This window comes from Aquarana catesbeiana, linkage group LG03 (genome assembly GCF_042186555.1).
Source record: "Aquarana catesbeiana isolate 2022-GZ linkage group LG03, ASM4218655v1, whole genome shotgun sequence".
Lineage (NCBI taxonomy): Eukaryota > Metazoa > Chordata > Amphibia > Anura > Ranidae > Aquarana > Aquarana catesbeiana.
Genome location: NC_133326.1, coordinates 658757171 through 658781955, shown reverse-complemented (window position 1 = coordinate 658781955; position 24785 = coordinate 658757171).

Below are 24785 nucleotides of genomic sequence, written 5' to 3'. Positions count from 1 at the left end.
TACTTTGGGGTATAGGGGTAGGAGGGCATCCTCAGTGCCTTGATACTTTAACGTGGAGAGGTAGGAGGGCATTCTCAGTTCCTTAATACCTTGGAGTGGAGAGTTAGGAGGGCATCCTCAGTTCCTCAATACTTTGGGGTTGAGGGGTAGGACGGCTTCCATAGTGCCGTATTATTTGGGATGGATAGGTAGGAGGACATCCTCAGTTCCTTAATACCTTGGGGTAGAGAGTTAGGAGGGCTTCCTCAGCGCCTCAATACTTTGGGGTAGGAGGGCACCCTCAGTTTCTCAATACTTTGGGGTAGAGGGGTAGGAGGGCATCCTCAGTGCCTTGATACTTTAACATGGAGAGGTAGGAGGGCATTCTCAGTTCCTTAATACCTTGGAGTGGAGAGTTAGGAGGGCATCCTCAGTTCCTCAATACTTTGGGGTTGAGGGGTAGGACGGCTTCCATAGTGCCGTATTATTTGGGGTGGATAGGTAGGAGGACATCCTCAGTTCCTTAATACCTTGGGGTAGAGAGTTAGGAGGGCTTCCTCAGTGCCTCAATACTTTGGGGTAGGAGGGCACCCTCAGTTTCTCAATACGTTGGGGTAGAGGGGTAGGAGGGCATCCTCAGTGCCTTGATACTTTAACGTGGAGAGGTAGGAGGGCATTCTCAGTTCCTTAATACCTTGGAGTGGAGAGTTAGGAGGGCATCCTCAGTTCCTCAATACTTTGGGGTAGGAGGGCACCCTCAGTTTCTCAATACTTTGGGGTAGAGGGGTAGGAGGGCATCCTCATTGCCTTGATACTTTAACGTGGAGAGGTAGGAGGGCATTCTCAGTTCCTTAATACCTTGGAGTGGAGAGTTAGGAGGGCATCCTCAGTTCCTCAATACTTTAGGGTTGAGGGGTAGGACGGCTTCCATAGTGCCGTATTATTTGGGATGGATAGGTAGGAGGACATCCTCAGTTCCTTAATACCTTGGGGTAAAGAGTTAGGAGGGCTTCCTCAGTGCCTCAATACTTTGGGGTAGGAGGGCACCCTCAGTTTCTCAATACTTTGGGGTAGAGGGGTAGGAGGGCATCCTCAGTGCATTGATACTTTAACATGGAGAGGTAGGAGGGCATTCTCAGTTCCTTAATACCTTGGAGTGGAGAGTTAGGAGCGCATCCTCAGTTCCTCAATACTTTGGGGTAGGAGGGCACCCTCAGTTTCTCAATACTTTGGGGTAGAGGGGTAGGAGGGCATCCTCAGTGCCTTTATACTTTAACGTGGAGAGGTAGGAGGGCATTCTCAGTTCCTTAATACCTTGGAGTGGAGAGTTAGGAGGGCATCCTCAGTTCCTCAATACTTTGGGGTTGAGGGGTAGGACGGCTTCCATAGTGCCGTATTATTTGGAGTGGATAGCTAGGAGGACATCCTCAGTTCCTTAATACCTTGGGGTAGAGAGTTAGGAGGGCTTCCTCAGTGCCTCAATACTTTGGGGTAGGAGGGCACCCTCAGTTTCTCAATACTTTGGGGTAGAGGGGTAGGAGGGCATCCTCAGTGCCTTGATACTTTAACATGGAGAGGTAGGAGGGCATTCTCAGTTCCTTAATACCTTGGAGTGGAGAGTTAGGAGGGCATCCTCAGTTCCTCAATACTTTGGGGTAGGAGGGCACCCTCAGTTTCTCAATACTTTGGGGTAGAGGGGTAGGAGGGCATCCTCAGTGCCTTGATACTTTAACGTGGAGAGGTAGGAGGGCATTCTCAGTTCCTTAATACCTTGGAGTGGAGAGTTAGGAGGGCATCCTCAGTTCCTCAATACTTTGGGGTTGAGGGGTAGGACTGCTTCCATAGTGCCGTATTATTTGGGGTGGATAGGTAGGAGGACATCCTCAGTTCCTTAATACCTTGGGGGTATAGAGTTAGGAGGGCTTCCTCAGTGCCTCAATACTTTGGGGTAGGAGGGCACCCTCAGTTTCTCAATACTTTGGGGTAGAGGGGTAGGAGGGCATCCTCAGTGCCTTTATACTTTAACGTGGAGAGGTAGGAGGGCATTCTCAGTTCCTTAATACCTTGGAGTGGAGAGTTAGGAGGGCATCCTCAGTTCCTCAATACTTTGGGGAAGGAGGGCACCCTCAGTTTCTCAATACTTTGGGGTAGAGGGGTAGGAGGGCATCCTCAGTGCCTTGATACTTTAACGTGGAGAGGTAGGAGGGCATTCTCAGTTCCTTAATACCTTGGAGTGGAGAGTTAGGAGGGCATCCTCAGTTCCTCAATACTTTGGGGTTTAGGGGTAGGACGGCTTCCATAGTGCCGTATTATTTGGGATGGATAGGTAGGAGGACATCCTCAGTTCCTTAATACCTTGGGGTAGAGAGTTAGGAGGGCTTCCTCAGTGCCTCAATACTTTGGGGTAGGAGGGCACCCTCAGTTTCTCAATACTTTGTGGTAGAGGGGTAGGAGGGCATCCTCAGTGCCTTGATACTTTAACGTGGAGAGGTAGGAGGGCATTCTCAGTTCCTTAATACCTTGGAGTGAAGAGTTAGGATGACATCCTCAGTTCCTCAATACTTTGGGGTAGGAGGGCACCCTCAGTTTCTCAATACTTTGGGGTAGAGGGGTAGGAGGGCATCCTCAGTGCCTTGATACTTTAACGTGGAGGGGTAGGAGGGCATTCTCAGTTCCTCAATACCTTGGAGTGGAGAGTTAGGAGGGCATCCTCAGTTCCTCAATACTTTGGGGTTGAGGGGTAGGACGGCTTCCATAGTGCCGTATTATTTGGGGTGGATAGGTAGGAGGACATCCTCAGCTCCTTAATACATTGGGGTAGAGAGTTAGGAGGGCTTCCTCAGTGCCTCAATACTTTGGGGTAGGAGGGCACCCTCAGTTTCTCAATACTTTGGGGTAGAGGGGTAGGAGGGCATCCTCAGTGCCTTGATACTTTAACGTGGAGAGGTAGGAGGGCATTCTCAGTTCCTTAATACCTTGGAGTGGAGAGTTAGGAGGGCATCCTCAGTTCCTCAATACTTTGGGGTAGGAGGGGTAGGACGGCTTCCATAGTGCAGTATTATTTGGGGTGGATAGGTAGGAGGACATCCTCAGTTCCTTAATACCTTGGAGTGGAGAGTTAGGAGGGCATCCTCAGTTCCTCAATACTTTGGGGTAGGAGGGCACCCTCAGTTTCTCAATACTTTGGGGTAGAGGGGTAGGAGTGCATCCTCAGTGCCTTGATACTTTAACGTGGAGAGGTAGGAGGGCATTCTCAGTTCCTTAATACCTTGGAGTGGAGAGTTAGGAGGGCATCCTCAGTTCCTCAATACTTTGGGGTTGAGGGGTAGGACGGCTTCCATAGTGCCGTATTATTTGGGGTGGATAGGTAGGAGGACATCCTCAGTTCTTTAATACCTTGGGGTAGAGAGTTAGGAGGGCTTCCTCAGTGCCTCAATACTTTGGGGTAGGAGGGCACCCTCAGTTTCTCAATACTTTGGGGTAGAGGGGTAGGAGGGCATCCTCAGTGCCTTGATACTTTAACGTGGAGAGGTAGGAGGGCATTCTCAGTTCCTTAATACCTTGGAGTGGAGAGTTAGGAGGGCATCCTCAGTTCCTCAATACTTTGGGGTAGGAGGGCAACCTCAGTTTCTCAATACTTTGGGGTAGAGGGGTAGGAGGGCATCCTCAGTGCCTTGATACTTTAACGTGGAGAGGTAGGAGGGCATTCTCAGTTCCTTAATACCTTGGAGTGGAGAGTTAGGAGGACATCCTCAGTTCCTCAATACTTTGGGGTTGAGGGGTAAGACGGCTTCCATAGTGCCGTATTATTTGGCGTGGATAGGTAGGAGGACATCCTCAGTTCCTTAATACCTTGGAGTGGAGAGTTAGGAGGGCATCCTCAGTTCCTCAATACTTTGGGGTAGGAGGGCACCCTCAGTTTCTCAATACTTTGGGGTAGAGGGGTAGGAGTGCATCCTCAGTGCCTTGATACTTTAATGTGGAGAGGTAGGAGGGCATTCTCAGTTCCTTAATACCTTGGAGTGGAGAGTTAGGAGGGCATCCTCAGTTCCTCAATACTTTGGGGTAGGAGGGCACCCTCAGTTTCTCAATACTTTGGGGTAGAGGGGTAGGAGGGCATCCTCAGTGCCTTGATACTTTAACGTGGAGAGGTAGGAGGGCATTCTCAGTTCCTTAATACCTTGGAGTGGAGAGTTAGGAGGGCATCCTCAGTTCCTCAATACTTTGGGGTCGGAGGGCAACCTCAGTTTCTCAATACTTTGGGGTAGAGGGGTAGGAGGGCATCCTCAGTGCCTTGATACTTTAACGTGGAGAGGTAGGAGGGCATTCTCAGTTCCTTAATACCTTGGAGTGGAGAGTTAGGAGGACATCCTCAGTTCCTCAATACTTTGGGGTTGAGGGGTAGGACGGCTTCCATAGTGCCGTATTATTTGGCGTGGATAGGTAGGAGGACATCCTCAGTTCCTTAATACCTTGGAGTGGAGAGTTAGGAGGGCATCCTCAGTTCCTCAATACTTTGGGGTAGGAGGGCACCCTCAGTTTCTCAATACTTTGGGGTAGAGGGGTAGGAGTGCATCCTCAGTGCCTTGATACTTTAATGTGGAGAGGTAGGAGGGCATTCTCAGTTCCTTAATACCTTGGAGTGGAGAGTTAGGAGGGCATCCTCAGTTCCTCAATACTTTGGGGTAGGAGGGCACCCTCAGTTTCTCAATACTTTGGGGTAGAGGGGTAGGAGGGCATCCTCAGTGCCTTGATACTTTAACGTGGAGAGGTAGGAGGGCATTCTCAGTTCCTTAATACCTTGGAGTGGAGAGTTAGGAGGGCATCCTCAGTTCCTCAATACTTTGGGGTAGGAGGGCAACCTCAGTTTCTCAATACTTTGGGGTAGAGGGGTAGGAGGGCATCCTCAGTGCCTTGATACTTTAACGCGGAGAGGTAGGAGGGCATTCTCAGTTCCTTAATATCTTGGAGTGGAGAGTTAGGAGGACATCCTCAGTTCCTCAATTCTTTGGGGTTGAGGGGTTGGACGGCTTCCATAGTGCCGTATTATTTGGGGTGGATAGGTAGGAGGACATCCTCGGTTCCTTAATACCTTGGAGTGGAGAATTAGGAGGGCATCCTCAGTTCCTCAATACTTTGGGGTAGGAGGGCACCCTCAGTTTCTCAATACTTTGGGGTAGAGGGGTAGGAGTGCATCCTCAGTGCCTTGATACTTTAATTTGGAGAGGTAGGAGGGCATTCTCAGTTCCTTAATACCTTGGAGTGGAGAGTTAGGAGGGCATCCTCAGTTCCTCAATACTTTGGGGTAGGAGGGCACCCTCAGTTTCTCAATACTTTGGGGTAGAGGGGTAGGAGGGCATCCTCATTGCCTTGATACTTTAACGTGGAGAGGTAGGAGGGCATTCTCAGTTCCTTAATACCTTGGAGTGGAGAGTTAGGAGGGCATCCTCAGTTCCTCAATACTTTGGGGTTGAGGGGTAGGACGGCTTCCATAGTGCCGTATTATTTGGGATGGATAGGTAGGAGGACATCCTCAGTTCCTTAATACCTTGGGGTAGAGAGTTAGGAGGGCTTCCTCAGTGCCTCAATACTTTGGGGTAGGAGGGCACCCTCAGTTTCTCAAAACTTTGGGGTAGAGGGGTAGGAGGGCATCCTCAGTGCCTTGATACTTTAACATGGAGAGGTAGGAGGGCATTCTCAGTTCCTTAATACCTTGGAGTGGAGAGTTAGGAGGGCATCCTCAGTTCCTCAATACTTTGGGGTTGAGGGGTAGGACGGCTTCCATAGTGCCGTATTATTTGGGGTGGATAGGTAGGAGGACATCCTCAGTTCCTTAATACCTTGGGGTAGAGAGTTAGGAGGGCTTCCTCAGTGCCTCAATACTTTGGGGTAGGAGGGCACCCTCAGTTTCTCAATACGTTGGGGTAGAGGGGTAGGAGGGCATCCTCAGTGCCTTGATACTTTAACGTGGAGAGGTAGGAGGGCATTCTCAGTTCCTTAATACCTTGGAGTGGAGAGTTAGGAGGGCATCCTCAGTTCCTCAATACTTTGGGGTAGGAGGGCACCCTCAGTTTCTCAATACTTTGGGGTAGAGGGGTAGGAGGGCATCCTCATTGCCTTGATACTTTAACGTGGAGAGGTAGGAGGGCATTCTCAGTTCCTTAATACCTTGGAGTGGAGAGTTAGGAGGGCATCCTCAGTTCCTCAATACTTTGGGGTTGAGGGGTAGGACGGCTTCCATAGTGCCGTATTATTTGGGATGGATAGGTAGGAGGACATCCTCAGTTCCTTAATACCTTGGGGTAGAGAGTTAGGAGGGCTTCCTCAGTGCCTCAATACTTTGGGGTAGGAGGGCACCCTCAGTTTCTCAATACTTTGGGGTAGAGGGGTAGGAGGGCATCCTCAGTGCCTTTATACTTTAACGTGGAGAGGTAGGAGGGCATTCTCAGTTCCTTAATACCTTGGAGTGGAGAGTTAGGAGGGCATCCTCAGTTCCTCAATACTTTGGGGTTGAGGGGTAGGACGGCTTCCATAGTGCCGTATTATTTGGGGTGGATAGCTAGGAGGACATCCTCAGTTCCTTAATACCTTGGGGTAGAGAGTTAGGAGGGCTTCCTCAGTGCCTCAATACTTTGGGGTAGGAGGGCACCCTCAGTTTCTCAATACTTTGGGGTAGAGGGGTAGGAGGGCATCCTCAGTGCCTTGATACTTTAACATGGAGAGGTAGGAGGGCATTCTCAGTTCCTTAATACCTTGGAGTGGAGAGTTAGGAGGGCATCCTCAGTTCCTCAATACTTTGGGGTAGGAGGGCACCCTCAGTTTCTCAATACTTTGGGGTAGAGGGGTAGGAGGGCATCCTCAGTGCCTTGATACTTTAACGTGGAGAGGTAGGAGGGCATTCTCAGTTCCTTAATACCTTGGAGTGGAGAGTTAGGAGGGCATCCTCAGTTCCTCAATACTTTGGGGTTGAGGGGTAGGACTGCTTCCATAGTGCCGTATTATTTGGGGTGGATAGGTAGGAGGACATCCTCAGTTCCTTAATACCTTGGGGGTATAGAGTTAGGAGGGCTTCCTCAGTGCCTCAATGCTTTGGGGTAGGAGGGCATCCTCAGTTCCTCAATACTTTGGGGTAGGAGGGCACCCTCAGTTTCTTAATACTTTGGGGTAGAGGGGTAGGAGGGCATCCTCATTGCCTTGATACTTTAACGTGGAGAGGTAGGAGGGCATTCTCAGTTCCTTAATACCTTGGAGTGGAGAGTTAGGAGGGCATCCTCAGTTCCTCAATACTTTGGGGTTGAGGGGTAGGACGGCTTCCATAGTGCCGTATTATTTGGGATGGATAGGTAGGAGGACATCCTCAGTTCCTTAATACCTTGGGGTAGAGAGTTAGGAGGGCTTCCTCAGTGCCTCAATACTTTGGGGTAGGAGGGCACCCTCAGTTTCTCAATACTTTGGGGTAGAGGGGTAGGAGGGCATCCTCAGTGCCTTGATACTTTAACATGGAGAGGTAGGAGGGCATTCTCAGTTCCTTAATACCTTGGAGTGGAGAGTTAGGAGGGCATCCTCAGTTCCTCAATACTTTGGGGTTGAGGGGTAGGACGGCTTCCATAGTGCCGTATTATTTGGGGTGGATAGGTAGGAGGACATCCTCAGTTCCTTAATACCTTGGGGTAGAGAGTTAGGAGGGCTTCCTCAGTGCCTCAATACTTTGGGGTAGGAGGGCACCCTCAGTTTCTCAATACGTTGGGGTAGAGGGGTAGGAGGGCATCCTCAGTGCCTTGATACTTTAACGTGGAGAGGTAGGAGGGCATTCTCAGTTCCTTAATACCTTGGAGTGGAGAGTTAGGAGGGCATCCTCAGTTCCTCAATACTTTGGGGTAGGAGGGCACCCTCAGTTTCTCAATACTTTGGGGTAGAGGGGTAGGAGGGCATCCTCATTGCCTTGATACTTTAACGTGGAGAGGTAGGAGGGCATTCTCAGTTCCTTAATACCTTGGAGTGGAGAGTTAGGAGGGCATCCTCAGTTCCTCAATACTTTGGGGTTGAGGGGTAGGACGGCTTCCATAGTGCCGTATTATTTGGGATGGATAGGTAGGAGGACATCCTCAGTTCCTTAATACCTTGGGGTAGAGAGTTAGGAGGGCTTCCTCAGTGCCTCAATACTTTGGGGTAGGAGGGCACCCTCAGTTTCTCAATACTTTGGGGTAGAGGGGTAGGAGGGCATCCTCAGTGCATTGATACTTTAACATGGAGAGGTAGGAGGGCATTCTCAGTTCCTTAATACCTTGGAGTGGAGAGTTAGGAGCGCATCCTCAGTTCCTCAATACTTTGGGGTAGGAGGGCACCCTCAGTTTCTCAATACTTTGGGGTAGAGGGGTAGGAGGGCATCCTCAGTGCCTTTATACTTTAACGTGGAGAGGTAGGAGGGCATTCTCAGTTCCTTAATACCTTGGAGTGGAGAGTTAGGAGGGCATCCTCAGTTCCTCAATACTTTGGGGTTGAGGGGTAGGACGGCTTCCATAGTGCCGTATTATTTGGGGTGGATAGCTAGGAGGACATCCTCAGTTCCTTAATACCTTGGGGTAGAGAGTTAGGAGGGCTTCCTCAGTGCCTCAATACTTTGGGGTAGGAGGGCACCCTCAGTTTCTCAATACTTTGGGGTAGAGGGGTAGGAGGGCATCCTCAGTGCCTTGATACTTTAACATGGAGAGGTAGGAGGGCATTCTCAGTTCCTTAATACCTTGGAGTGGAGAGTTAGGAGGGCATCCTCAGTTCCTCAATACTTTGGGGTAGGAGGGCACCCTCAGTTTCTCAATACTTTGGGGTAGAGGGGTAGGAGGGCATCCTCAGTGCCTTGATACTTTAACGTGGAGAGGTAGGAGGGCATTCTCAGTTCCTTAATACCTTGGAGTGGAGAGTTAGGAGGGCATCCTCAGTTCCTCAATACTTTGGGGTTGAGGGGTAGGACTGCTTCCATAGTGCCGTATTATTTGGGGTGGATAGGTAGGAGGACATCCTCAGTTCCTTAATACCTTGGGGGTATAGAGTTAAGAGGGCTTCCTCAGTGCCTCAATGCTTTGGGGTAGGAGGGCACCCTCAGTTTCTCAATACTTTGGGGTAGAGGGGTAGGAGGGCATCCTCAGTGCCTTTATACTTTAACGTGGAGAGGTAGGAGGGCATTCTCAGTTCCTTAATACCTTGGAGTGGAGAGTTAGGAGGGCATCCTCAGTTCCTCAATACTTTGGGGAAGGAGGGCACCCTCAGTTTCTCAATACTTTGGGGTAGAGGGGTAGGAGGGCATCCTCAGTGCCTTGATACTTTAACGTGGAGAGGTAGGAGGGCATTCTCAGTTCCGTAATACCTTGGAGTGGAGAGTTAGGAGGGCATCCTCAGTTCCTCAATACTTTGGGGTTGAGGGGTAGGACGGCTTCCATAGTGCCGTATTATTTGGGATGGATAGGTAGGAGGACATCCTCAGTTCCTTAATACCTTGGGGTAGAGAGTTAGGAGGGCTTCCTCAGTGCCTCAATACTTTGGGGTAGGAGGGCACCCTCAGTTTCTCAATACTTTGTGGTAGAGGGGTAGGAGGGCATCCTCAGTGCCTTGATACTTTAACGTGGAGAGGTAGGAGGGCATTCTCAGTTCCTTAATACCTTGGAGTGGAGAGTTAGGAGGGCATCCTCAGTTCCTCAATACTTTGGGGTAGGAGGGCACCCTCAGTTTCTCAATACTTTGGGGTAGAGGGGTAGGAGGGCATCCTCAGTGCCTTGATACTTTAACATGGAGAGGTAGGAGGGCATTCTCAGTTCCTTAATACCTTGGAGTGGAGAGTTAGGAGGGCATCCTCAGTTCCTCAATACTTTGGGGTAGGAGGGCACCCTCAGTTTCTCAATACTTTGGGGTAGAGGGGTAGGAGGGCATCCTCAGTGCCTTGATACTTTAACGTGGAGAGGTAGGAGGGCATTCTCAGTTCCTTAATACCTTGGAGTGGAGAGTTAGGAGGGCATCCTCAGTTCCTCAATACTTTGGGGTTGAGGGGTAGGACGGCTTCCATAGTGCCGTATTATTTGGGATGGATAGGTAGGAGGACATCCTCAGTTCCTTAATACCTTGGGGTAGAGAGTTAGGAGGGCTTCCTCAGTGTCTCAATACTTTGGGGTAGGAGCGCACCCACAGTTTCACAATACTTTGGGGTAGAGGGGTAGGAGGGCATCCTCAGTGCCTTGATACTTTAACATGGAGAGGTAGGAGGGCATTCTCAGTTCCTTAATACCTTTTAGTGGAGAGTTAGGAGGGCATCCTCAGTTCCTCAATACTTTGGGGTTGAGGGGTAGGACGGCTTCCATAGTGCCGTATTATTTGGGGTGGATAGGTAGGAGGACATCCTCAGTTCCTTAATACCTTGGGGTAGAGAGTTAGGAGGGCTTCCTCAGTGCCTCAATACTTTCTGGTAGGAGGGCACCCTCAGTATCTCAATACTTTGGGGTAGAGGGGTAGGAGGGCATCCTCAGTGCCTTGATACTTTAACGTGGAGAGGTAGGAGGGCATTCTCAGTTCCTTAATACCTTGGAGTGGAGAGTTAGGAGGGCATCCTCAGTTCCTGAATACTTTGGGGTTGAGGGGTAGGACGGCTTCCATAGTGCCGTATTATTTGGGGTGGATAGGTAGGAGGACATCCTCAGTTCCTTAATACCTTGGAGTTTAGAGTTAGGAGGGCATCCTCAGTTCCTCAATACTTTGGGGTAGGAGGGCACCCTCAGTTTCTCAATACTTTGGGGTAGAGGGGTAGAAGGGCATCCTCAGTGCCTTGATACTTTAACGTGGAGAGGTAGGAGGGCATTCTCAATTCCTTAATACCTTGGAGTGGAGAGTTAGGAGGGCATCCTCAGTTCCTCAATACTTTGGGGTAGGAGGGCACCCTCAGTTTCTCAATACTTTGGGGTAGAGGGGTAGGAGGGCATCCTCAGTGCCTTGATACTTTAACGTGGAGAGGTAGGAGGGCATTCTCAGTTCCTTAATACCTTGGAGTGGAGAGTTAGGAGGGCATCCTCAGTTCCTCAATACTTTGGGGTTGAGGGGTAGGATGGCTTCCATAGTGCCGTATTATTTGGGATGGATAGGTAGGAGGACATCCTCAGTTCCTTAATACCTTGGGGTAGAGAGTTAGGAGGGCTTCCTCAGTGCCTCAATACTTTGGGGTAGGAGGGCACCCTCAGTTTCTCAATACTTTGTGGTAGAGGGGTAGGAGGGCATCCTCAGTGCCTTGATACTTTAACGTGGAGAGGTAGGTGGGCATTCTCAGTTCCTTAATACCTTGGAGTGGAGAGTTAGGAGGGCATCCTCAGTTCCTCAATACTTTGGGGTTGAGGGGTAGGACGGCTTCCATAGTGCCGTATTATTTGGGATGGATAGGTAGGAGGACATCCTCAGTTCCTTATTACCTTGGGGTAGAGAGTTAGGAGGGCTTCCTCAGTGCCTCAATACTTTGGGGTTGAGGGGTAGGACGGCTTCCATAGTGCCGTATTATTTGGGGTGGATAGGTAGGAGGACATCCTCAGTTCCTTAATACCTTGGAGTGGAGAGTTAGGAGGGCATCCTCAGTTCCTCAATACTTTGTGGTTGAGGGGTAGGACGGCTTCCATAGTGCCGTATTATTTGGGATGGATAGGTAGGAGGACATCCTCAGTTCCTTAATACCTTGGGGTAGAGAGTTAGGAGGGCTTCCTCAGTGCCTCAATACTTTGGGGTAGGAGGGCACCCTCAGTTTCTCAATACTTTGTGGTAGAGGGGTAGGAGGGCATCCTCAGTGCCTTGATACTTTAACGTGGAGAGGTAGGAGGGCATTCTCAGTTCCTTAATACCTTGGAGTGGAGAGTTAGGAGGGCATCCTCAGTTCCTCAATACTTTGGGGTTGAGGGGCAGGACGGCTTCCATAGTGCCGTATTATTTGGGATGGATAGGTAGGAGGACATCCTCAGTTCCTTAATACCTTGGGGTAGAGAGTTAGGAGGGCTTCCTCAGTGCCTCAATACTTTGGGGTAGGAGGGCACCCTCAGTTTCTCAATACTTTGGGGTAGAGGGGTAGGAGGGCATCCTCAGTGCTTTGATACTTTAATGTGGAGAGGTAGGAGGGCATTCTCAGTTCCTTAATACCTTGGAGTGGAGAGTTAGGAGGGCATCCTCAGTTCCTCAATACTTTGGGGTTGAGGGGTAGGACGGCTTCCATAGTGCCGTATTATTTGGGGTGGATAGGTAGGAGGACATCCTCAGTTCCTTAATACCTTGGAGTGGAGAGTTAGGAGGGCATCCTCAGTTCCTCAATACTTTGGGGTAGGAGGGCACCCTCAGTTTCTCAATACTTTGGGGTAGAGGGGTAGGAGGGCATCCTCAGTGCCTTGATACTTTAACGTGGAGAGGTAGGAGGGCATTCTCAGTTCCTTAATACCTTGGAGTGGAGAGTTAGGAGGACATCCTCAGTTCCTCAATACTTTGGGGTTGAGGGGTAGGACGGCTTCCATAGTGCCGTATTATTTGGCGTGGATAGGTAGGAGGACATCCTCAGTTCCTTAATACCTTGGAGTGGAGAGTTAGGAGGGCATCCTCAGTTCCTCAATACTTTGGGGTAGGAGGGCACCCTCAGTTTCTCAATACTTTGGGGTAGAGGGGTAGGAGTGCATCCTCAGTGCCTTGATACTTTAATGTGGAGAGGTAGGAGGGCATTCTCAGTTCCTTAATACCTTGGAGTGGAGAGTTAGGAGGGCATCCTCAGTTCCTCAATACTTTGGGGTAGGAGGGCACCCTCAGTTTCTCAATACTTTGGGGTAGAGGGGTAGGAGGGCATCCTCAGTGCCTTGATACTTTAACGTGGAGAGGTAGGAGGGCATTCTCAGTTCCTTAATACCTTGGAGTGGAGAGTTAGGAGGGCATCCTCAGTTCCTCAATACTTTGGGGTAGGAGGGCAACCTCAGTTTCTCAATACTTTGGGGTAGAGGGGTAGGAGGGCATCCTCAGTGCCTTGATACTTTAACGCGGAGAGGTAGGAGGGCATTCTCAGTTCCTTAATATCTTGGAGTGGAGAGTTAGGAGGACATCCTCAGTTCCTCAATTCTTTGGGGTTGAGGGGTTGGACGGCTTCCATAGTGCCGTATTATTTGGGGTGGATAGGTAGGAGGACATCCTCGGTTCCTTAATACCTTGGAGTGGAGAATTAGAAGGGCATCCTCAGTTCCTCAATTCTTTGGGGTAGGAGGGCACCCTCAGTTTCTCAATACTTTGGGGTAGAGGGGTAGGAGTGCATCCTCAGTGCCTTGATACTTTAATTTGGAGAGGTAGGAGGGCATTCTCAGTTCCTTAATACCTTGGAGTGGAGAGTTAGGAGGGCATCCTCAGTTCCTCAATACTTTGGGGTAGGAGGGCACCCTCAGTTTCTCAATACTTTGGGGTAGAGGGGTAGGAGGGCATCCTCAGTGCCTTGATACTTTAACGTGGAGAGGTAGGAGGACATTCTCAGTTCCTTAATACCTTGGAGTGGAGAGTTAGGAGGGCATCCTCAGTTCCTCAATACTTTGGGGTTGAGGGGTAGGACGGCTTCCATAGTGCCGTATTATTTGGGATGGATAGGTAGGAGGACATCCTCAGTTCCTTAATACCTTGGGGTAGAGAGTTAGGAGGGCTTCCTCAGTGCCTCAATACTTTGGGGTAGGAGGGCACCCTCAGTTTCTCAATACTTTGGGGTAGAGGGGTAGGAGGGCATCCTCAGTGCCTTGATATTTTAACGTGGAGAGGTAGGAGGGCATTCTCAGTTCCTTAATACCTTGGAGTGGAGAGTTAGGAGGGCATCCTCAGTTCCTCAATACTTTGGGGTAGGAGGGCACCCTCAGTTTCTCAATACTTTGTGGTAGAGGGGTAGGAGGGCATTCTCAGTGTCTTGATACCTTAGCGTGGAGAGGTAGGAGGACATCTTCAGTTCCTAAATACCTTGGAGTGGAGTGTTAGGAGAGCATTCTCAGTGCCTCAAAACTTTGGCGTGGAGGGGTAGGAGGGCATCCTCAGTGCCTCGATACATTAGTGTGGTGAGGTAGGAGGACATCCTCAGTTCCTTAATACCTTGGAGTTTAGAGTTAGGAGGGCATCCTCAGTTCCTCAATACTTTGGGGTAGGAGGGCACCCTCAGTTTCTCAATACTTTGGGGTAGAGGGGTAGGAGGGCATCCTCAGTGCCTTGATACTTTAACGTGGAGAGTTAGTAGGGCATCCTCAGTTCCTCAATACTTTGGGGTAGGAGGGCATCCTCAGTGCCTTGATACTTTAACGTGGAGAGGTAGGAGGGCATCCTCAGTGCCTTGATACTTTAACGTGGAGAGGTAGGAGGGCATTCTCAGTTCCTTAATACCTTGGAGTGGAGAGTTAGGAGGGCATCCTCAGTTCCTCAATACTTTGGGGTAGAGGGGTAGGACGGCTTCCATAGTGCCGTATTATTTGGGATGGATAGGTAGGAGGACATCCTCAGTTCCTTAATACCTTGGGGTAGAGAGTTAGGAGGGCTTCCTCAGTGCCTCAATACTTTGGGGTAGGAGGGCACCCTCAGTTTCTCAATACTTTAGGGTAGAGGGGTAGGAGGGCTTCCTCAGTGCCTTGATACTTTAACGTGGAGAGGTAGGAGGGCATTCACAATTCCTTAATACCTTGGAGTGGAGAGTTAGGAGGGCATCCTCAGTTCCTCAATACTTTGGGGTTGAGGGGTAGGACGGCTTCCATAGTGCCGTATTATTTGGGGTGGATAGGTAGGAGGACATCCTCAGTTCCTTAATACCTTGGAGTGGAGAGTTAGGAGGGCATCCTCAGTTCCTCAATACTTTGGGGTAGGAGGGCACCCTCAGTTTCTCAATACTTTGGGGTAGAGGGGTAGGAGGGTATCCTCAGTGCCTTTATACTTTAACGTGGAGAGGTAGGAGGGCATTCTCAGTTCCTTAATACCTTGGAGTGGAGAGTTAGGAGGACATCCTCAGTTCCTCAATACTTTGGGGTTGAGGGGTAGGACGGCTTCCATAGTGCCGTATTATTTGGGGTGGATAGGTAGGAGGACATCCTCAGTTCCTTAATACCTTGGAGTGGAGAGTTAGGAGGGCATCCTCAGTTCCTCAATACTTTGGGGTAGGAGGGCACCCTCAGTTTCTCAATACTTTGGGGTAGAGGGGTAGGAGGGCATCCTCAGTGCCTTGATACTTTAACGTGGAGAGGTAGGAGGGCATTCTCAGTTCCTTAATACCTTGGAGTGGAGAGTTAGGAGGGCATCCTCAGTTCCTCAATACTTTGGGGTAGGAGGGCACCCTCAGTTTCTCAATACTTTGGGGTAGAGGGGTAGGAGGGCATCCTCAGTGCCTTGATACTTTAACGTGGAGAGGTAGGAGGGCATTCTCAGTTCCTTAATACCTTGGAGTGGAGAGTTAGGAGGGCATCCTCAGTTCCTCAATACTTTGGGGTTGAGGGGTAGGACGGCTTCCATAGTGCCGTATTATTTGGGATGGATAGGTAAGAGGAAATCCTCAGTTCCTTAATACCTTGGGGTAGAGAGTTAGGAGGGCTTCCTCAGTGTCTCAATACTTTGGGGTAGGAGCGCACCCACAGTTTCACAATACTTTGGGGTAGAGGGGTAGGAGGGCATCCTCAGTGCCTTGATACTTTAACATGGAGAGGTAGGAGGGCATTCTCAGTTCCTTAATACCTTTTAGTGGAGAGTTAGGAGGGCATCCTCAGTTCCTCAATACTTTGGGGTTGAGGGGTAGGACGGCTTCCATAGTGCCGTATTATTTGGGGTGGATAGGTAGGAGGACATCCTCAGTTCCTTAATACCTTGGGGTAGAGAGTTAGGAGGGCTTCCTCAGTGCCTCAATACTTTCTGGTAGGAGGGCACCCTCAGTATCTCAATACTTTGGGGTAGAGGGGTAGGAGGGCATCCTCAGTGCCTTGATACTTTAACGTGGAGAGGTAGGAGGGCATTCTCAGTTCCTTAATACCTTGGGGTGGAGAGTTAGGAGGGCATCCTCAGTTCCTCAATACTTTGGGGTTGAGGGGTAGGACGGCTTCCATAGTGCCGTATTATTTGGGGTGGATAGGTAGGAGGACATCCTCAGTTCCTTAATACCTTGGAGTTTAGAGTTAGGAGGGCATCCTCAGTTCCTCAATACTTTGGGGTAGGAGGGCACCCTCAGTTTCTCAATACTTTGGGGTAGAGGGGTAGGAGGGCATCCTCAGTGCCTTGATACTTTAACATGGAGAGGTAGGAGGGCATTCTCAATTCCTTAATACCTTGGAGTGGAGAGTTAGGAGGGCATCCTCAGTTCCTCAATACTTTGGGGTAGGAGGGCACCCTCAATTTCTCAATACTTTGGGGTAGAGGGGTAGGAGGGCATCCTCAGTGCCTTGATACTTTAACGTGGAGAGGTAGGAGGGCATTCTCAGTTCCTTAATACCTTGGAGTGGAGAGTTAGGAGGGCATCTTCAGTTCCTCAATACTTTGGGGTTGAGGGGTAGGATGGCTTCCATAGTGCCGTATTATTTGGGATGGATAGGTAGGAGGACATCCTCAGTTCCTTAATACCTTGGGGTAGAGAGTTAGGAGGGCTTCCTCAGTGCCTCAATACTTTGGGGTAGGAGGGCACCCTCAGTTTCTCAATACTTTGTGGTAGAGGGGTAGGAGGGCATCCTCAGTGCCTTGATACTTTAACGTGGAGAGGTAGGAGGGCATTCTCAGTTCCTTAATACCTTGGAGTGGAGAGTTAGGAGGGCATCCTCAGTTCCTCAATACTTTGGGGTAGGAGGGCACCCTCATTTTCTCAATACTTTGGGGTAGAGGGGTAGGAGGGCATCCTCAGTGCCTTGATACTTTAACGTGGAGAGGTAGGAGGGCATTCTCAGTTCCTTAATACCTTGGAGTGGAGAGTTAGGAGGACATCCTCAGTTCCTCAATACTTTGGGGTTGAGGGGTAGGACGGCTTCCATAGTGCCGTATTATTTGGGGTGGATAGGTAGGAGGACATCCTCAGTTCCTTAATACCTTGGAGTGGAGAGTTAGGAGGGCATCCTCAGTGCCTCAATACTTTGGGGTAGGAGGGCACCCTCAGTTTCTCAATACTTTGGGGTAGAGGGGTAGGAGGACATCCTCAGTGCCTTAATTCTTTAAAGTGGAGAGGTAGGAGGGCATTCTCAGTTCCTTAATACCTTGGAGTGGAGAGTTAGGAGGACATCCTCAGTTCCTCAATACTTTGGGGTAGGAGGGCACCCTCTGTTTCTCAATACTTTGGGGTAGAGGGGTAGGAGGGCATCCTCAGTGCCTTGATACTTTAACGTGGAGGGGTAGGAGGGCATTCTCAGTTCCTTAATACCTTGGAGTGGAGAGTTAGGAGGGCATCCTCAGTTCTTCAATACTTTGGGGTTGAGGGGTAGGACGGCTTCCATAGTGCCATATTATTTGGGGTGGATAGGTAGGAGGACATCCTCAGTTCCTTAATACCTTGTAGTGGAGAGTTAGGAGGGCATCTTCAGTTCCTCAATACTATGGGGTAGGAGGGCACCCTCAGTTTCTCAATACTTTGGGGTAGAGGGGTAGGAGGGCATCCTCAGTGCCTTGATACTTTAACGTGGAGAGGTAGGAGGGCATTCTCAGTTTCTTAATACCTTGGAGTGGAGAGTTAGGAGGGCATCCTCAGTTCCTCAATACTTTGGGGTTGAGGGGTAGGACGGCTTCCATAGTGCCGTATTATTTGGGATGGATAGGTTGGAGGACATCCTCAGTTCCTTAATACCTTGGGGTAGAGAGTTAGGAGGGCTTCCTCAGTGCCTCAATACTTTGGGGTAGAGGGGTAGGAGGGCATCCTCAGTGCCTTGATACTTTAACGTGGAGAGGTAGGAGGGCATTCTCAGTTCCTTAATACCTTGGAGTGGAGAGCTAGGAGGACATCCTCAGTTCCTCAATACTTTGGGGTTGAGGGGTAGGACGGCTTCCATAGTGCCGTATTATTTGGGTTGGATAGGTAGGAGGACATCCTCAGTTCCTTAATACCTTGGAGTGGAGAGTTAGGAGGGCATCCTCAGTTCCTCAATACTTTGGGGTAGGAGGGCACCCTCAGTTTCTCAATACTTTGGGGTAGAGGGGTAGGAGGGCATCCTCATTGCCTTGATACATTAACGTGGAGAGGTAGGAGGGCATTCTCAGTTCCTTAATACCTTGGAGTGGAGAGTTAGGAGGGCATCTTCAGTTCCTCAATACTTTGGGGTAGGAGGGCACCCTCAGTTTCTCAATACTTTGGGGTAGAGGGGTAGGAGGGCATCCTCAGTGCCTTGATACTTTAAAGTGGAGAGGTAGGAGGGCATTCTCAGTTCCTTAATACCTTGGAGTGGAGAGTTAGGAGGGCATCCTCAGTTCCTCAATACTTTGGGGTTGAGGGGTAGGACGGCTTCCATAGTACCGTATTATTTGGGATGGATAGGTAGGAGGACATCCTCAGTTCCTTAATACCTTGGGGTAGAGAGTTAGGAGGGCTTCCTCAGTGCCTCAATACTTTGGGGTAGGAGGGCACCCTCAGTTTCTCAATACCTTGGGGTAGAGGGGTAGGAGGGCATCCTTAGTGCCTTGATACTTTAACATGGAGAGGTAGGAGGGCATTCTCAGTTCCTTAATACCTTGGAGTGGAGAGTTAGGAGGGCATCCTCAGTTCCTCAATACTTTGGGGTTGAGGGGTAGGACGGCTTCCATAGTGCCGTATTATTTGGGATGGATAGGTAGGAGGACATCCTCAGTTCCTTAATACCTTGGGGTAGAGAGTTAGGAGGGCTTCCTCAGTGCCTCAATACTTTGGGGTAGGAGGGCACCCTCAGTTTCTCAATACTTTGGGGTAGAGGGGTAGGAGGGCATCCTCAGTGCCTTGATACTTTAACGTGGAGAGGTAGGAGGGGATTCTCAGTTCCTTAATACCTTGGAGTGGAGAGTTAGGAGGGCATCCTCAGTTCCTCAATACTTTGGGGTTGAGGGGTAGGACGGCTTCCATAGTGCCGTATTATTTGGGATGGATAGGTAGGAGGACATCCTCAGTTCCTTAATACCTTGGGGTAGAGAGTTAGGAGGACTTCCTCAGTGCCTCAATACTTTGGGGTAGGAGGGCACCCTCAGTTTCTCAATACTTTGGGGTAGAGGGGTAGGAGGGCATCCTCAGTGCCTTGATACTTTAACGTGGAGAGGTAGGAGGGCATTCTCAGTTCCTTAATACCTTGGAGTGGAGAGTTAGGAGGGCATCCTCAGTTCCTCAATACTTTGGGGTAGGAGGGCACCCTCATTTTCTCAATACTTTGGGGTAGAGGGGTAGGAGGGCATCCTCAGTGCCTTGATACTTTAACGTGGAGAGGTAGGAGGGCATTCTCAGTTCCTTAATACCTTGGAGTGGAGAGTTAGGAGGACATCCTCAGTTCCTCAATACTTTGGGGTTGAGGGGTAGGACGGCTTCCATAGTGCCGTATTATTTGGGGTGGATAGGTAGGAGGACATCCTCAGTTCCTTAATACCTTGGAGTGGCGAGTTAGGAGGGCATCCTCAGTGCCTCAATACTTTGGGGTAGGAGGGCACCCTCAGTTTCTCAATACTTTGGGGTAGAGGGGTAGGAGGACATCCTCAGTGCCTTGATTCTTTAAAGTGGAGAGGTAGGAGGGCATTCTCAGTTCCTTAATACCTTGGAGTGGAGAGTTAGGAGGACATCCTCAGTTCCTCAATACTTTGGGGTAGGAGGGCACCCTCTGTTTCTCAATACTTTGGGGTAGAGGGGTAGGAGGGCATCCTCAGTGCCTTGATACTTTAACGTGGAGGGGTAGGAGGGCATTCTCAGTTCCTTAATACCTTGGAGTGGAGAGTTAGGAGGGCATCCTCAGTTCTTCAATACTTTGGGGTTGAGGGGTAGGACGGCTTCCATAGTGCCATATTATTTGGGGTGGATAGGTAGGAGGACATCCTCAGTTCCTTAATACCTTGTAGTGGAGAGTTAGGAGGGCATCTTCAGTTCCTCAATACAATGGGGTAGGAGGGCACCCTCAGTTTCTCAATACTTTGGGGTAGAGGGGTAGGAGGGCATCCTCAGTGCCTTGATACTTTAACGTGGAGAGGTAGGAGGGCATTCTCAGTTTCTTAATACCTTGGAGTGGAGAGTTAGGAGGGCATCCTCAGTTCCTCAATACTTTGGGGTTGAGGGCTAGGACGGCTTCCATAGTGCCGTATTATTTGGGATGGATAGGTTGGAGGACATCCTCAGTTCCTTAATACCTTGGGGTAGAGAGTTAGGAGGGCTTCCTCAGTGCCTCAATACTTTGGGGTAGAGGGGTAGGAGGGCATCCTCAGTGCCTTGATACTTTAACGTGGAGAGGTAGGAGGGCATTCTCAGTTCCTTAATACCTTGGAGTGGAGAGCTAGGAGGACATCCTCAGTTCCTCAATACTTTGGGGTTGAGGGGTAGGACGGCTTCCATAGTGCCGTATTATTTGGGTTGGATAGGTAGGAGGACATCCTCAGTTCCTTAATACCTTGGAGTGGAGAGTTAGGAGGGCATCCTCAGTTCCTCAATACTTTGGGGTAGGAGGGCACCCTCAGTTTCTCAATACTTTGGGGTAGAGGGGTAGGAGGGCATCCTCATTGCCTTGATACGTTAACGTGGAGAGGTAGGAGGGCATTCTCAGTTCCTTAATACCTTGGAGTGGAGAGTTAGGAGGGCATCCTCAGTTCCTCAATACTTTGGGGTAGGAGGGCAACCTCAGTTTCTCAATACTTTGGGGTAGAGGGGTAGGAGGGCATCCTCAGTGCCTTGATACTTTAAAGTGGAGAGGTAGGAGGGCATTCTCAGTACCTTAATACCTTGGAGTGGAGAGTTAGGAGGGCATCCTCAGTTCCTCAATACTTTGGGGTTGAGGGGTAGGACGGCTTCCATAGTACCGTATTATTTGGGATGGATAGGTAGGAGGACATCCTCAGTTCCTTAATACCTTGGGGTAGAGAGTTAGGAGGTCTTCCTCAGTGCCTCAATACTTTGGGGTAGGAGGGCACCCTCAGTTTCTCAATACCTTGGGGTAGAGGGGTAGGAGGGCATCCTTAGTGCCTTGATACTTTAACATGGAGAGGTAGGAGGGCATTCTCAGTTCCTTAATACCTTGGAGTGGAGAGTTAGGAGGGCATCCTCAGTTCCTCAATACTTTGGGGTTGAGGGGTAGGACGGCTTCCATAGTGCCGTATTATTTGGGATGGATAGGTAGGAGGACATCCTCAGTTCCTTAATACCTTGGGGTAGAGAGTTAGGAGGGCTTCCTCAGTGCCTCAATACTTTGGGGTAGGAGGGCACCCTCAGTTTCTCAATACTTTGGGGTAGAGGGGTAGGAGGGCATCCTCAGTGCCTTGATACTTTAACGTGGAGAGGTAGGAGGGGATTCTCAGTTCCTTAATACCTTGGAGTGGAGAGTTAGGAGGGCATCCTCAGTTCCTCAATACTTTGGGGTTGAGGGGTAGGACGGCTTCCATAGTGCCGTATTATTTGGGATGGATAGGTAGGAGGACATCCTCAGTTCCTTAATACCTTGGGGTAGAGAGTTAGGAGGACTTCCTCAGTGCCTCAATACTTTGGGGTAGGAGGGCACCCTCAGTTTCTCAATACTTTGGGGTAGAGGGGTAGGAGGGCATCCTCAGTGCCTTGATACTTTAACGTGGAGAGGTAGGAGGGCATTCTCAGTTCCTTAATACCTTGGAGTGGAGAGTTAGGAGGGCATCCTCAGTTCCTCAATACTTTGGGGTTGAGGGGTAGGACGGCTTCCATAGTGCCGTATTATTTGGGTTGGATAGGTAGGAGGACATCCTCAGTTCCTTAATACCTTGGAGTGGAGAGTTAGGAGGGCATCCTCAGTTCCTCAATACTTTGGGGTAGGAGGGCACCCTCAGTTTCTCAATACTTTGGGGTAGAGGGGTAGGAGGGCATCCTCAGTGCCTTGATACTTTAACGTGGAGAGGTAGGAGGACATTCTCAGTTCCTTAATACCTTGGAGTGGAGAGTTAGGAGGGCATCCTCAGTTCCTCAATACTTTGGGGTTGAGGGGTAGGACGGCTTCCATAGTGCCGTATTATTTGGGGTGGATAGGTAGGAGGACATCCTCAGTTCCTTAATACCTTGGGGTAGAGAGTTAGGAGGGCTTCCTCAGTGCCTCAATACTTTGGGGTAGGAGGGCACCCTCAGTTTCTCAATACTTTGGGGTAGAGGGGTAGGAGGGCATCCTCAGTGCCTTGATACTTTAACGTGGAGAGGTAGGAGGGCATTCTCAGTTCCTTAATACCTTGGAGTGGAGAGTTAGGAGGGCATCCTCAGTTCCTCAATACTTTGGGGTAGGAGGGCACCCTCAGTTTCTCAATACTTTGGGGTAGAGGGGTAGGAGGGCATCCTCAGTGCCTTGATACTTTAACGTGGAGATGTAGGAGTTCATTCTCAGTTCCTTAATACCTTGGAGTGGAGAGTTAGGAGGGCATCCTCAGTTCCTCAATACTTTGGGGTTGAGGGGTAGGACGGCTTCCATAGTGCCGTATTATTTGGGGTGGATAGGTAGGAGGACATCCTCAGTTCCTTAATACCTTGGGGTAGAGAGTTAGGAGGGCTTCCTCAGTGCCTCAATACTTTGGGGTAGGAGGGCACCCTCAGTTTCTCAATACTTTGGGGTAGAGGGGTAGGAGGGCATCCTCAGTGCCTTGATACTTTAACGTGGAGAGGTAGGAGGGCATTCTCAGTTCCTTAATACCTTGGAGTGGAGAGTTAGGAGGGCATCCTCAGTTCCTCAATACTTTGGGGTAGGAGGGCACCCTCAGTTTCTCAATACTTTGGGGTAGAGGGGTAGGAGGGCATCCTCAGTGCCTTGATACTTTAACGTGGAGATGTAGGAGTTCATTCTCAGTTCCTTAATACCTTGGAGTGGAGAGTTAGGAGGGCATCCTCAGTTCCTCAATACTTTGGGGTTGAGGGGTAGGACGGCTTCCATAGTGCCGTATTATTTGGGGTGGATAGGTAGGAGGACATCCTCAGTTCCTTAATACCTTGGGGTAGAGAGTTAGGAGGGCTTCCTCAGTGCCTCAATACTTTGGGGTAGGAGGGCACCCTCAGTTTCTCAATACTTTGGGGTAGAGGGGTAGGAGGGCATCCTCAGTGCCTTGATACTTTAACGTGGAGAGGTAGGAGGGCATTCTCAGTTCCTTAATACCTTGGAGTGGAGAGTTAGGAGGGCATCCTCAGTTCCTCAATACTTTGGGGTAGGAGGGCACCCTCAGTTTCTCAATACTTTGGGGTAGAGAGGTAGGAGGGCATTCTCAGTGCCTTGATACTTTAAGGTGGAGAGGTAGGAGGGCATTCTCAGTTCCTTAATACCTTGGAGTGGAGAGTTAGGAGGGCATCCTCAGTTCCTCAATACTTTGGGGTAGGAGGGCACCCTCAGTTTCTCAATACTTTGGGGTATAGGGGTAGGAGGGCATCCTCAGTGCCTTGATACTTTAACGTGGAGAGGTAGGAGGGCATTCTCAGTTCCTTAATACCTTGGAGTGGAGAGTTAGGAGGGCATCCTCAGTTCCTCAATACTTTGGGGTTGAGGGGTAGGACGGCTTCCATAGTGCCGTATTATTTGGGATGGATAGGTAGGAGGACATCCTCAGTTCCTTAATACTTTGGGGTAGAGAGTTAGGAGGGCTTCCTCAGTGCCTCAATACTTTGGGGTAGGAGGGCACCCTCAGTTTCTCAATACTTTGGGGTAGAGGGGTAGGAGGGCATCCTCAGTGCCTTGATACTTTAACATGGAGAGGTAGGAGGGCATTCTCGGTTCCTTAATACCTTGGAGTGGAGAGTTAGGAGGGCATCCTCAGTTCCTCAATACTTTGGGGTTGAGGGGTAGGACGGCTTCCATAGTGCCGTATTATTTGGGGTGGATAGGTAGGAGGACATCCTCAGTTCCTTAATACCTTGGGGTAGAGAGTTAGGAGGGCTTCCTCAGTGCCTCAATACTTTGGGGTAGGAGGGCACCCTCAGTTTCTCAATACGTTGGGGTAGAGGGGTAGGAGGGCATCCTCAGTGCCTTGATACTTTAACGTGGAGAGGTAGGAGGGCATTCTCAGTTCCTTAATACCTTGGAGTGGAGAGTTAGGAGGGCATCCTCAGTTCCTCAATATTTTGGGGTAGGAGGGCACCCTCAGTTTCTCAATACTTTGGGGTAGAGGGGTAGGAGGGCATCCTCATTGCCTTGATACTTTAACGTGGAGAGGTAGGAGGGCATTCTCAGTTCCTTAATACCTTGGAGTGGAGAGTTAGGAGGGCATCCTCAGTTCCTCAATACTTTGGGGTAGGAGGGCACCCTCAGTTTCTCAATACTTTGGGGTAGAGGGGTAGGAGGGCATCCTCAGTGCCTTGTTACTTTAACGTGGAGAGGTAGGAGGGCATTCTCAGTTCCTTAATACCTTGGAGTGGAGAGTTAGGAGGGCATCCTCAGTTCCTCAATACTTTGTGGTTGAGGGGTAGGACGGCTTCCATAGTGCCGTATTATTTGGGATGGATAGGTAGGAGGACATCCTCAGTTCCTTAATACCTTGGGGTAGAGAGTTAGGAGGGCTTCCTCAGTGCCTCAATACCTTGGGGTAGGAGGGCACCCTCAGTTTCTCAATACTTTGTGGTAGAGGGGTAGGAGGGCATCCTCAGTGCCTTGATACTTTAACGTGGAGAGGTAGGAGGGCATTCTCAGTTCCTTAATACCTTGGAGTGGAGA